At 29.7% G+C, this 16,254-nt stretch overlaps 1 protein-coding gene across 1 annotated transcript in view; it reads left to right on the top strand.

Annotated features, from left to right (window-relative positions):
• The window catches only part of LOC145248315 (synaptotagmin-6-like), a 237,355-nt gene that overhangs the window by 911 nt on the left and 220,190 nt on the right, over window positions 1-16,254 (top strand). The window lies entirely within an intron of this gene.

Below are 16,254 nucleotides of genomic sequence, written 5' to 3'. Positions count from 1 at the left end.
ATATATATATATATATATATATATATATATATATATATATATATATATATATATGAAGTTGAGAAAACGGTGTCAGCAAATAAAAGCATCTTGAATTGGAAAATTAAAGAATAAACAGATAAACTGCTATAGAACATGCTTGTAAATGCGAAAAACGAATTTTCTTTTCTTTTTCTTTCTTTCTGGTTAATTTCAGATTTAAAAATCCCTCGTCAGAGAAGAAGAGTTCCTGAGTTTTGTTGTTCTTTATTTCTTTTCCTCGGAAGCAAAAGCAAAAAGTCCATCCTCATCGGGTGTTATCAAGTATATATATATATATATATATATATATATATATATATATATATATATATATATATATATATATATATATATAAACCTAACAAAGATCTTATTGACAATCTCAAGAATAATTCGAAAATTTACATATCAAGGAAGATCTATCAATGGATTTACTGCAACATATGTTTTTCTTGTTTGCCGTTTCCTTTGACGGCGTATCAACTAACTTTAATTTTATCCTGAAGCCGTACATGTTTCATATACGACTGGCTTGTAGATCATTTTCTTCTATAGATCTATATTTATATAAACAAATAGTTCTGTAAACGGTAGTTACTGCTTAACCCATCGATATGCCCCTGACAGATCCCACCTCTCTGGACCGGAGTGGATCTGGGAGTAGTGATACAACTAAATGACTGCCTACTCTCTAAAGCTCCCAAATCGAGGTCCTGTCAATGTGTGTAGCTTATGTCATATCCAGGACAGCATATGTTTTGTAAAATATACTAACCATTATCAACAATTTCTCCCACTCTCTATCTGGGCCTAAATCCAAACGTAAATTCCACGAACAAAACTTATTTCTTAGAACTGCCTCTCCGTGGAACTCTATACCGCTGGCCTGCTTTCCAGCTGACTACAACATGGTCATCTTCAAGTCCGATGTAAACAAGCTCCTGCTAAGTCACCTCTTTAATAATTCAATTCGACCCACCACTACTGACCACTAAGCTGTTGTCCCAGTGACCACCTTACACTCATTTGCTTTTATCCTCGAGTGGCCTCCAAGCCTTGATAAATGGTGAAATCCTTGTAAAAAAGAAAAAGAGATTGTGAACTATTTAGATTAGTATTTTTTTTTATAAAGTTGATTAAAGTTTATTTCCTAAAACTGTCCGTCTGTGCAACACAACACCGTGGGGCTGCTTCCCAACCGACTATGACATGGTCGTTTTCAAGTCTGATGTAAATAAGTTCTTGTTGAGCCGTCCTCATAAAATGAAACCCTAGCCAAGTTCCACCATTACTGATCATCACGGTGTTGTCTCGCTGTCTACATAACAATCGATATCTTGGACCACCAATTAAAAAGTTCGGACAGGAAAACCATTTCGTTATTGCTGTTTTGACACGACTAATTTTTCTTTAAGCCACACACACACACACACACACACACACACACACACACACACACACACACACACACACACACACACACACACACACACACACAGAATTTCCGTTTATTATTTTTCTAGTCACATATCAATTCAATATATAGTTCAACTGCTTACGGTGTTCTTATTTAAATGTTAACTTAATCTCTCTTCTCCTTTGTGCTGCTGATGAGTTTGTTTATTAATAAAGTTGATATCGTCTCTGAAACGATCGTACACACATTTCAGTTATTTGTATGAATTCTCGAAACATATCTAAATTCTATGGATTAATTTCGTTTACCTCCATGTGTGTGTGTGTGTGTGTGTGTGTGTGTGTGTGTGTGTGTGTGTAAATATACAGTAGAACCATACTATACGGCACAAAAATTAGTATAAATAACACCGTAAGGTGGAGCAAATACCGTAACCAGAAACTAGAAAAACATCGTATTCCACATTGTCCTGAAAAAACCATATTCTAGGGTCACCATATCCCGGCGTTCTACTGCATATATATATATATATATATATATATATATATATATATATATATATATATATATATATATATATATATACTAGCATTTCGGCCCGGCGTTGCCCGGGTATTTAGAGGTGTATGCTGAGCAAAACAAAAAAAAACAAAAACAAAAAAACAAAACAACGGTAATCTTTTAAAACTTTGACCCCTATTATGACCCCTTAACATTTATTGTTTTGGGCTCAAATCAAGTTATTAAGTTAGATCCATGCCCAAGGAACCTATATATAAAATTTCAAGTGTTTAGACCAAAAATTGTCGGAGGAGTTTGGTAGAGTTCTCAAAAGTCAAATCGTTGAACTTTGACCCCTTAATCGCCAAATTTCTGGCCGAAGTCCGGTCACATCGATTTTCCAAAATCTCAGTACCCTGTATATCAAATTTCGAGTCTGTAGAGTTATTTTGTATGGAAATGTACACACACAGACACACACACAGACACTTTTATAGATATACTAGCATAGGTGCCCGGCGTTGCACGGGTATTTAGAGTTGTATGTTGAGCCAAAAAAAAAAAACCCAAAATACGTTAATTTTTAAAACTTTGATCCCTATTATGATCCCTTAACATTGGTTTTGGGCTCAAATCAAGTTATTAAGTTAGATCCATGTCAAGGAACCTATATCTACAATTTCAAGTGTTTAGACCATAAATTGTCGGAGGAGTTTGGTAGAGTTCTCAAAGGTCAAATCGTTGAACTTTGACTCTTTAACAGCAAAATTTCTGGCCGACAACCGATCACAAATATTTTTCCAAATCTCAGTACCCTGTATATGAAATTTCGAGTCTGTAGACTTAAAATTGACAGAGTTATTGCGTAGGGAAATGTACACACACAGACACAGAGACTTTCACTTATATATATATATATATATATATATATATATATATATATATATATATATATATATATAAAATATTCTATGTAACTTAATTGCCATATATATTTTCATAACTTACTACCTAGCTCTACGTATGTATCGAGCACTGTTGAAGTAAATACTGAAAATTTACACAAAATTATATCTTTGTCTATTAATTGAGGTTATTAAATGATATATATATATATATACATATATATATATGTGTGTGTGTGTGTGTGTGTGTGTGTGTGTGTTGACGAGATATAATGTTATATGTATCAATTTTCAGTATTTTCCTCAAGTGTGCTCAATATATGTGCTCAATATATTAGTAGGGATAGGTAGCTCGACGATCCCCTATGGGGATTAAACACAGAAAATTGTGCGCAGCTTATTTGCTATATATATATATATATATATATATATATATATATATATATATATATATATATATATTCATATATATATGCATATATATATGTATATATATATATATATACATACATACATATATATATATATATATATGTGTGTGTGTATATATACTAGTGTATATTTTCCATTAAAGACGAAGAAAAAAAACAATGCTTTGTCAGTTTTTGCAGAATCGTAGAAATTCATAAGTTAATGTTTCAGATTATTATTACCATTTCTGATGACCTAAAATAACAACACTCACAGTTGGCTTTTTATTTCGAACGAAGGATTCTTTTACGAATTCCATTTAAGGAACGACGTCGTTTGACTTATTGGACTTTACTAATCTAAATTTTATTTTACCTGAGAATTAGAAAAAAAAAATGCAGTTTTTTTTTTTTACTCGGTAAATTTTGTGTGACAAGACGGATATATACTTATTTATACACAAATAAATTAAATACACGTTTCCTTGTATAACAGCGTGGAAGATATTAGGATTCTCGGCAAAATATGGCCATTTTCTTCGCATTTGTAAAAGAAATAATAAAAGAACAGAACTATGGCACACATAAAACATATGAAATATGAGTGTTTTTGACAATCGTCTGCGTGATGAAAATATAATATTTTGTTGATGAATATGAAAGTTTTACGGATACCTAGACATCCGATACATTAAAAAAAAATTCTTTATTGGTTTTAATATATATATATATATATATATATATATATATATATATATATATATATATATATATATATATATATATATATAACTACTTAATTTACTCACATAAATTAATATATGAAAGTATAAATTTATGCGTAAACTTTAAGTATTTACTTCAAAAGTGCTCAATACATAGGTAGAGCTAGTTAGTAAGTTATAAAATATATATGGCGATTAAGCTACACTGAATATTCCGTGTTTCATCCACTCTAGGACTCTTCAGGCTTATATATATATATATATATATATATATATATATATATATATATATATATATATATATATACATATATATGCGTATATAAAAACGACAAACAACCACAAAAATTCGCGCATAAGCCTGAAGAGTCCTAGAGTGGATGAAACGCGGAATATTTAGTGTAGCTTAATCGCCATATATATTTTAGTTGGAGAAATGAAAGAGCCGCGCGTTGTCCCTCAGCGGTTGTATTTTGAAATGTTGGAACTGTGCGTTGGCAACGCGAGAGTGTGTGAGTTCTTCCCCTTTCTCCAACTTTACAACATGGCAAGAAAGAAGAAGAGAAAAATAAAAAGAAAGAAAACAACATACTGAGGATGGAGTTTGGCTCAGAAATTTATTTATGTTATAAATTTAAAATAAGTAAAATATTTGTTTGTTTTTTTTCCTAATATTACGTTGTGATTTGGCTTTCAAACGCACTCGATGCGTATTTTATTTTATTCAAATTAAATCAACGTTTCTATAATGGAACTCACACCCTTGACAAATATTTTACTTGTTTGAAATTTAATATATTATAATACTGAGGATGGAGTTTGACTCCGAAATATATTTAAATTATAAATTCCAAACAAATAACATATGTTTATTTTTGTAAAATTGCGTTGTAATTTGGCTTTCAAGCGCACCTGATACGTATTTTATTTTATTGAAATTAAATCAACGCTTCTATAACGGAACTCACCCCATGACGTTAAAAATAAATGTCTACTTGTTTGTGTATTATATGATCTAAATATTAATAGCGTAGTACCTTAAACGTACGTACGTACGTGTGTTACCGTTTCCATATTATAAATTATTCGATCGGGAGATCTTATTTATTAAAAAGAAGATAGAAAGTGATAGCATACAACTAACATTAACTTATTAGCATGTAGATATGCTAATAAGTTAATGTTCGTTGTATGTTATCTCTTTGTATTTTCCTTTTTACTAAATAGGATCCCTCAATTACTGAAGACACAATGAAAAAATAAATAAATAATAAAAAAAATGACTATTTGATCAGGAGATCCTATTTATTAAAAAGAAGGCTGGAAGTGATAACATACTACAAACATTAAATTAGTGTATCTATGTACTAATTTAATGTTTGTAGTGTGTTATCACTTCTAACCTTTTTAATAAATAAAATCACCGAAATACAATGTAAAAAAAAAATGTTGCTTTTAGGCCATACGTGAAACTAAAATATACCTTCTTGGTCTTCTAGCTAGGATCCAAGGGTAGTAGATGTTCTATCTAAAGATGTTATAATGATATTGTAGGATTTCCGTTTGCACTGGACATCCATACAATGGAAATATGTCACAGATTCTTATAAGAATATTGAAGATAAACCGTAATAACCAAATATATTCTGACACTACATTAACCTTTGCTTGGCCTTTTGGTCAAGATCAAAGTGTAAAAAAAATGCACACACAACATACAGAAATGAATATACAAATTGTACATAATTAAATTTTACATTGAACGCTGGGGTTATTAGTTAGATTAGGATCCACAGAGTGATTGAGGTATTTTGGTAAATGTTGCCAGTCAAGAGTAAGACTTCAAAGTCTCGTCTGTTACATAGTCAAAAAGACCCTGTACCCTCCCCCTCCCAATTTCTTATAGGGCCTTGTGCCTAATTTTGTTGAATTGAATTTTTTGTACGTTTTTTATGTTCAATTTTTTCTTTCTCAATAAAATATATAAACAAGATCAAAGTGTAGTATCTGTTCTTCAGATGCTGCACTCCATTTTCGTGTTCTCTTTCGGTGGAGGAGAAATCCTTCACGACTGAGACAATTTTTATTTTTGTACCTTTTCTCCACGTTAAAAAACAACCCTGGTGTCTAACTCTGTCCCGTGGGGAGGCATTGTAAATAGGTACAATAATATAGCGGAGTCTCCATTCATGCTGAACGTCCACAGAATTCCCAGTAGCAATACATTACATATTAAAGAAGCAATATATTACATACTAAAGAAGCAATACATTACATATTAAAGAAGCAATACATTACATATTAAAGTAGCAATATATTACATATTAAAGTAGCAATATATTACATATTAAAGTAGCAATACATTACATATTAAAGTAGCAATACATTACATATTAAAGAAGCAATACATTACATATTAAAGAAGCAATACATTACATATTAAAGAAGCAATACATTACATATTAAAGAAGCAATATATTACATACTAAAGAAGCAATATATTACATACTAAAGAAGCAATACATTACATATTAAAGAAGCAATACATTACATATTAAAGAAGCAATATATTACATACTAAAGAAGCAATACATTACATATTAAAGAAGCAATACATTACATATTAAAGTAGCAATATATTACATATTAAAGTAGCAATATATTACATATTAAAGTAGCAATACATTACATATTAAAGTAGCAATACATTACATATTAAAGAAGCAATACATTACATATTAAAGAAGCAATATATTACATACTAAAGAAGCAATATATTACATATTAAAGAAGCAATATATTACATATTAAAGAAGCAATACATTACATATTAAAGAAGCAATATATTACATATTAAAGTAGCAATATATTACATATTAAAGAAGCAATATATTACATATTAAAGAAGCAATATATTACATATTAAAGAAGCAATACATTACATATTAAAGTAGCAATACATTACATATTAAAGTTGCAATACATTACATATTAAAGTAGCAATACATTACATATTAAAGAAGCAATACATTACATATTAAAGTAGCAATACATTACATATTAAAGTAGCAATACATTACATATTAAAGAAGCAATACATTACATATTAAAGAAGCAATACATTACATATTAAAGAAGCAATATATTACATATTAAAGAAGCAATATATTACATATTAAAGAAGCAATACATTACATATTAAAGAAGCAATACATTACATATTAAAGAAGCAATATATTACATATTAAAGTAGCAATACATTACATATTAAAGAAGCAATATATTACATATTAAAGTAGCAATACATTACATATTAAAGAAGCAATATATTACATATTAAAGAAGCAATATATTACATACTAAAGAAGCAATATATTACATATTAAAGAAGCAATACATTACATATTAAAGTAGCAATATATTACATATTAAAGAAGCAATACATTACATATTAAAGAAGCAATACATTACATATTAAAGTAGCAATACATTACATATTAAAGTTGCAATACATTACATATTAAAGTAGCAATACATTACATATTAAAGAAGCAATACATTACATATTAAAGAAGCAATACATTACATATTAAAGAAGCAATATATTACATATTAAAGAAGCAATACATTACATATTAAAGTAGCAATACATTACATATTAAAGTAGCAATACATTACATATTAAAGTAGCAATACAGTACATATTAAAGTAGCAATACATTACATATTAAAGTAGCAATACATTACATATTAAAGTAGCAATACATTACATATTAAAGAAGCAATATATTACATATTAAAGAAGCAATACATTACATATTAAAGAAGCAATACATTACATATTAAAGTAGCAATACATTACATATTAAAGAAGCAATACATTACATATTAAAGAAGCAATACATTACATATTAAAGAAGCAATATATTACATATTAAAGAAGCAATATATTACATATTAAAGAAGCAATATATTACATATTAAAGTAGCAATACATTACATATTAAAGTAGCAATACATTACATATTAAAGAAGCAATACATTACATATTAAAGAAGCAATATATTATATATCAAAGAAGCAATATATTACATATTAAAGTAGCAATACATTACATATTAAAGTAGCAATACATTACATATCAAAGAAGCAATACATTACATATTAAAGTAGCAATATATTACATATTAAAGAAGCAATACATTACATATTAAAGAAGCAATACATTACATATTAAAGAAGCAATACATTACATATTAAAGAAGCAATACATTACATATTAAAGTAGCAATACATTACATATTAAAGAAGCAATACATTACATATTAAAGAAGCAATATATTACACATTAAAGAAGCAATATATTACATATTAAAGAAGCAATACGTTACATATTAAAGTAGCAATACATTACATATTAAAGAAGCAATACATTACATATTAAAGTAGCAATACATTACATATTAAAGAAGCAATACATTACATATTAAAGAAGCAATACATTACATATTAAAGAAGCAATACATTACATATTAAAGAAGCAATACATTACATATTAAAGTAGCAATACATTACATATTAAAGAAGCAATACATTACATATTAAAGAAGCAATATATTACACATTAAAGAAGCAATATATTACATATTAAAGAAGCAATACATTACATATTAAAGAAGCAATACATTACATATTAAAGAAGCAATACATTACATATTAAAGAAGCAATACATTACATATTAAAGAAGCAATACGTTACATATTAAAGAAGCAATACATTACATATTAAAGTAGCAATACATTACATATTAAAGAAGCAATATATTACATATTAAAGCAATACATTACGTATTAAAGAAGCAATATATTACATATTAAAGTAGCAATACATTACATATTAAGGTAGCAATACATTACATATTAAAGTAGCAATACATTACATATTAAAGTAGCAATACATTACATATTAAAGATGCCGTTGTTGAATTTCCACAGGTCCCGCAAGTTTATATAAATATTTATAGAAGTATTTGTACTTCCATACCGCCACGAAAAAGTTAACGAGTAAAATTGCGTGTCTTTTTTCTAGCCCATATGCGAAAATATTTCAGGTGGTGAGGGGAAGCGAGAAAACAAATAGCAAGTCAGACAACCACCTCACACTTATCTCACGGTCTTAAATCTTTTCGCAAAGAAATCCATCATCTTATAATAAAAAAATCACCGATGAGTATCTCTATTTCTTAGGTCATTAGAACTACTACTACTACTACTACTACTACTACTACTACTACTACTACTACTACTACTACTACTACTACTACTACTACTAATAATAATAATGGAAATAGAAATAGAAATAATAATTTATATACGAAAAAGTAAATTACAGACACCATTTTATGTAAATTACTTTAGTAGTAGATAAATAGCGAGTTCGAGGAGTGAAATGTTTATTGTTTATATATCAACTCCCGAACAGTGCTCTATTTATGTTTACAAAGAGCTTTGTCTTATTACTAATGTCTTATTACTAATGTCACAGTGCGTGAACACCAAACGGTTGAGGCGAATACTGTAATCCACAGACAGACTGTATTGATCTTCAACATAACGTTAAGCTTCTAAAGTTAACTTTCAACCAAGACCTGAACTAGAAGACTTTTTTACAAAGGGTTTATCACATATCAAGGCCCGGAGCTCACTCGAGGATAAGGGTCAATATTTGTATTGTAGTCATTGGGCCAGTAGCGTAGTAATCGTTTGTGGTGGAAATTTGGTATAATTAGATTATTTACGAGGATGATTCAATCAAAACTTGTTTACGTTGGACTTGACGACAACAATATTTAGTTAGCTGGAAAGCAGACCTGTGGAACAGAGCTCCACAGGCGGGCAGTTCTAGGAAAGAAGCTTTGTTGATCGAATTCATGTTTACGATAGAGAATGGGGGAAGTTATTGATAATATCGGGAAGGAAACTATGTGTGTGTATGGGAAGGTTGGGTTATTCAATGTCTATATATATAGTTCCTTCCCGATATGGGTAGGATTCTAACACTGTTTCCTTTTCATTTTCATTTTCGTATGATCTATGATTGTTTTCTTTCTTTTTTTTTTTTTTTGCATTTTTCCTTTTAATATCCTGAAGATGTCCTCTGCAATAGGGACGAAACGTTGATCATTTCATAAATTCATTCGGTTTTTTTTTTCAAAACAACATAACGTCAACCATCGCTGGTATTTTTATTTTACTTTTATTCATATATATATATATATATATATATATATATATATATATATATATATATATATATAATTTTTTTAACTATCTCAAAAGTCAATAAAACACTAATGGAACGCTTGTTGATGAGATAGTGAATAGCAAACACGGTCCACAGAGTTTCATAATTATGTACCTATTTACAATGCCTCCCCACGGGACAGAGTTAGACACCAGGGGCGTTTTTTAACTTGGAGAAACGGTACAAAAATAAAAATTGTCTCAGTCGTGAAGGATTTCTCCTCCACTGAAAGAGAACGAGAAATGGAAGTGCCGCATCTGAAGAAAGATACTACACTTTGATCTTGGTCAAAAAGCCAAGTATGTAGATACGTTATTTGATTTACAAAAACAATCCTAAAGTTTCAATCTCTTATAGAGAAATCGGAGGAAACCAATAGGTCCTAGCGTTGTCATTGTAAGTGTCAGTCAAATTTAATGTAGAAAATTCTCCAAGTTCGACCTAAGTAGCATTGTATGTGGTAAATCGATATTTGATGCTACCTAGCCAGTGAAAATAATAATTTTTTCCAATTTTGTTTTCTTTACATATAAAGGTAATTTCAATCGTGTTTTTAAATGCTTATAGCTTACATTAAGCCGGTAATATAATTATTTTTAATAAGTGTTATGGGGTTAAATGGTAATGAACGGAAGGAACACAGGATTTTTAAGAACGAAACATCTATTCATATATATTACAGGCAAAGTCGAGTTGAGAATACCATTGCTCAACGGTAGGACGTTTGCACACGTCCAGCTTGGTCGCGTGCCAATCTCAGACAGCCAGGTACCGGTACTCGATACCGGAAGTGACGTCACTAACGGAAGTGACGCCATGAGATAGTCCATTAATTCCATGGAGGAATTTTCTTTTCTACTAAAGTATATTTTACTCTTCTTTCCTCGATATCTGAAGGTCACTCCAACACCTTCAAACTATCGTTTGTATATCAATTTACCGTACACCAGACAATAATGCATTTGCATAAAACACTTTTAAGCATCCATATTTAATAATCATATGTTTGTTGTGATTGATTGGAAGTAGAACACAGTTTTGATGCGTATCGATTACTTTTATATGCATAAATTGTCATTACTTTCGCATAATGTAATCAGTTATAGTTTTATTACACTGTCGTGTTTATTCATTTATTGCTGTCAAAGATATATCGTATTTAGTAAATCCATTAGTGATGGGACGAATCCAATATTTTCCCCGATTCCGATAAAATTATCAATTCCGATTCCGATTCTTTAAAAAAAAAATACCCTGATATGTAGTTATAGAGCAATTTTGATTATAATATTTTCTTTTCATATTACAATAAAAACGTATTATACACATGCATATATTTTTACAAACGTGAAACATTGTTATTGAAGTGATTTATAGATTTTAATTTTACTGTTTTATTTTTCTGTTGTTTCGCCTAGATGATTTTGTTTCTTATTCTTTCTAAGGCAAATAAATTCCTGTTTTCTGAAATATCTACCATAAATAAATACAACATTGACATACAAAATTGATTGTTTCTGCGCAACGAAACAGTTGCTGTAAAAATAGAAATTTTGACGTTTACAGAAATGAAAATAAGATAAATAAAATTTGTGTGTATGTATGTATGCATGTATGTATGTGCATGTGTGTATTAATGATGAGTTGATTCTAAATTTTTCCAGATTCCGATACAATTATCGATTCTATTCTAAATTCCTGATTCCAGTACAGTTACCGATTTCGATTCCGCTTCTTTTAAAATCTCTGGCTATGTAGTTGTAGACTTTTTTTTTTTTTTTCATTTTCTTTACACATGACAATAAAAACGTATTATACATGCATATATTTTCACAAATTAAAACATATACATTGTTGGATGATCTGTCAGTTTAAAATCAATAAATATTTATCATTTTATCTTTTGTGTCTGCATTGGAAAATTTAGTTTTAAACAAAAAACAAAAACAAAAAAAAAAACAAAGGAATTGTTTTTAGCATCGGAAAAAAAGACAGTAATTTTCCCGATTCCGATACCGATTCCGATATTTGAAAATGTTTCGATTATTCCGATTGCCGATATCGATTCAGATTAATCGTCTCAATACTAATATACATAAAAACGATTTAATTTATATATATATATATATATATATATATATATATATATATATATATATATATATATATATATATATATATATATATATATATCAGTTCCGGGTATTTAAAATGCGTAGAATCTAAAATGCTAGTTTAAAAGTGGTCCGATATATTAATTAGATTTTACTGCACAGATAATTCATCAAAGATAATTCTTCTCTTTGTAATTATTTCTTATTACGGGGATGTTTTATCCGTGATAAAAGCGTTCTTTAAATGTAAATTCAAAATGTAAGTTTAGTAAGTTAGTTCAACGCAGATTAAAAAAACAAAAACAAAAAGCAAGCGAACATTTATTTCTTTATAAATCAAATTACTTTTCCATGTAATCTCGTCTTCATCAGTATAGACGCAGTTTCTTTTTCACCTTATTTATACCTCGTGGCATAATACCACTTAGAAAAACAAGACCCGCTCGGTATTATCAACGGTAGTTTTCAAATGTTCGTTAGGAGATCCGCGTGGTCGCGCGTAAAAGTTAAATAAAGATATGTTTTCTTCGCGATAAAAGCGTTGTTTAAGTGCAAACACAAAATGTAAATTCAGTAAGCCAATTCAATGCAGATTCTTTAAAAAATAAACAAACATGAATTATTTTTTACAAAAAACAAAAAAAAAACAACTATTATTTTGATTACTCGGATTGTTGTTCACCTACAACGTTTCAGCCGATATAACCTCCAACCTTCTACAGGGTTATCTTGTTAAACCGGGGAATCTTTCTGTCGAAATAAAATATCTGCACGAAATTTCGAATGAAACCCTTTATTTAATCCAATGGGGATAACATACTTACGTTCCACCAACCATGACCGAAAGTAATTTGCAATTGTATTTTTGAATGTCCCCTGAAACTTCAATCTCCAGAAGAATGTAACTTATAACTGAAATTTACCAAGTATTTTATCGACTGGCGTAATGGATAGAGTACTTGGTGAGCTGACGAAACGAAAACATGCTATCCCTGTGGATTGAATAAAGCGTTCCGTGCGAAATTCCGTGCAGATTCTAGAGTTTGATAGAAAGATCCTGACTTCCATAAATACATTTGAAGAAGGTCGAAGATTACATCGACCGAAATATTGTGCGAATAAAACTCAACATGTCTGAATAATTCCAATGATATCAATCAGAAATCATAATCTTAACAATTCAGAAGCAAAAAAAAAAAAAAAAAAAAGAATTGAAAATTGTTTCATAATATTTGTAGAAACTACGATAACGCGTACTGGTTTAAAAAAAAAAAAAGGTATGTTTTACAATCCACAGACATTCAAATATATAACTAATAAATGTTTTCAAATGCATAATAAGTTATGTTTCTACCACCTGGAAAAGTTATTAGCGATTTTTACTCACTTTTAAACGTTTATTCACTTCGAAAAACATAATGTTGAGCGTTATGTGAGAACAAGAAAAATGGTCTCAAATTGACACTAAAATTTAAAGTTTTGATAATAACTTATAAAAAATACTGTTAGAAACCAATCCAATATATGTTACCGTGAAATTAAAAAAAAAAATATCCGACCATTAGTCTGTACAAATTTTCTGAAAAATAGATCCAAAACATCTTCTACTGGATCATTTTTCGTAATTTTTTGAATGTATACTAATGTCCTCATTCCACGTAAATACGTAATAATGTTTTCACCTAAAATGCGTTCATTTCAGTAAAATTACTAAATAAACTTTTCACATCTGTGTAATTAATCCTTCATGATCTGGTTGGACTAATTCGTTCATTCGCAAATAAATGAATATAATGGCATAAAATAAAGTGGGGATTGATTAAAACACGTCTTGTACGTATTAGTTCAGTATCTGGGTAGATGCCAGATACTCCCAGACTGCAACTGTCCATTGCTTACATTCAGTATGTCGCCATCTGTCTAAGAGAGTGGAGGATTTCGTTTGTTGTCATAAACACGCCTTTTTTCAAGCACTAATCAAGGTAATTTTATGAAATGCCAAAAAATCGCAGTGATAGTTTAACTATTGAACTTCATAATAAAAGATGTTTATATTGATTGGTTGTGGATACATTAAAAGTGACCAGCCACCTCTTCCCCCATTGTACCACGCGCTCAAGATCAGAGGAGAGAGAATTAGAGAGAACTTTGTCATTTACGGCCTTTGATGTGTTGCCATATTTCATAATTGAGCATTAATATACTGTATTAACATTTACAGTGAAATACACTTTTTGTTGCTATTAACCCATTCTTTGAAGTCCTGGTTTTTGTTAAAACAGTATATATATATATATATATATATATATATATATATATATATATATATATATATATATATATATATACGTATTTGTATATGTGTATATATTAAAACCAGTATATATGTAGAAAGCAATATATACTTATGTGTGTGGGTGTCAAAAAGAATATGTGTGAAAAAATCTAATGTTATCAAAGTATTATTTAACTGCAAAAAAAAAGAAAAAAAAAAAGAAACGAAAACTATTCCTAGTCGAATAAAGTATTTTTGGAAAGAAACTTAAGTGAAAGACATTATGTTTTTATAAACATTATATGGAAGGATAATAACGAAATAGCTAGGCAAAATCAAATATCACTTGACAGAATCAAGGCTATGGCTGTTTAGCTTTGGGCAATGCACTGACTTTATATTAAGATTAATTGGTTATCTGGTTTTATGGCATGTCAAGCGTAGTTGGTCGTTTAATGCAGAAACCTTACATATGTTTTACATCTGTATGACAAAAAACATCCAGAATAAGCCTCCTGTACTCTTCGTGCGGTTTCCGTTAAGATCTGAATGATGCTTTATATCCTCCCAGATCCTTTGTGTCCACGTTTCTTGGGTGGTATTATTATGATTTACTCGCTACGATTTTTCGCATGAGTGTTTTCTGGAATCTGAAGAATACCAGATCTCCTCAGATTTCTTGCATTTTTCACTTCTCTCGATTACCGTTACAAATCACTTTGCGTTATCACAACAGCCATTCATTATTTGTTTATCACTCTTGAATTTGGGTTTTAATAAACCTCTCCGTGATTCCATGTGATGTTTTGACAGTTTCAGTTGCTTTAGATTCGGGTAATGTTCCATCTCTATTTTTCTTCTATATCTATTCCAACTTATTCCTGGTTGGTCAACATTTCTAGAAATTCCCATCTGTGCAAAACATTACCACGGAACTGTTGCCCTGCAGGCTACCTCATTGTCGTCTTCAAATACAATGACAACAAATACTTGCCAAAAACCGTCTTCATGAGAATTCTGATTTTGTCCATCCGATTCATCATTTTTAATCCTCTCGTGATATTCTTCAGCATTCGACAGGCAATCTATCCGTCTCATTAACCCTTATCCTCCAGCTGCTTTTCGCCTTGATAACTGAAGAGTCATTAGTAAAAAAGGGAAATCAATGAAATGCTGTGAACTATTTATTAACATTTTTATTCTTACTATATTTTTATTTCTACAATTTTCATGCTATAAAATGAAGTAAAACATCGCAGTTCTTTTTTTATGCATGTCAAGCGTGAATGCAGACTCCACAATAATATTATACTTCCTTTGATCAAAATGAAATATATGTATCCACTCACTGTGAGTAAGGTAGTTTCAGAATATGGAATATGGTTACGGAACTTTATCCCCAAACGCTAAACAAATAAACAAACAACCCCAAAAATCAACATCTTACCTGAGAGCTTGTCATTCAAACTCCTCGGCTTACCATTCACAGGCAACACGAACTGTAACAAATGCATTGAAGACATTTCCAAGGCTGCTGCAAAGACGGTGGATTCCCTCTACCGTGCTAGAAAACTACTCACAC

The sequence above is a fragment of the Euprymna scolopes genome, chromosome 26 (assembly GCF_053919585.1).
Source record: "Euprymna scolopes isolate OS-2025 chromosome 26, ASM5391958v1, whole genome shotgun sequence".
NCBI classification, from domain to species: Eukaryota; Metazoa; Mollusca; class Cephalopoda; order Sepiida; family Sepiolidae; genus Euprymna; species Euprymna scolopes.
The sequence above is the reverse complement of the archived record's forward strand: the minus strand, read 5'-3'. Positions and strand labels throughout refer to the sequence as shown.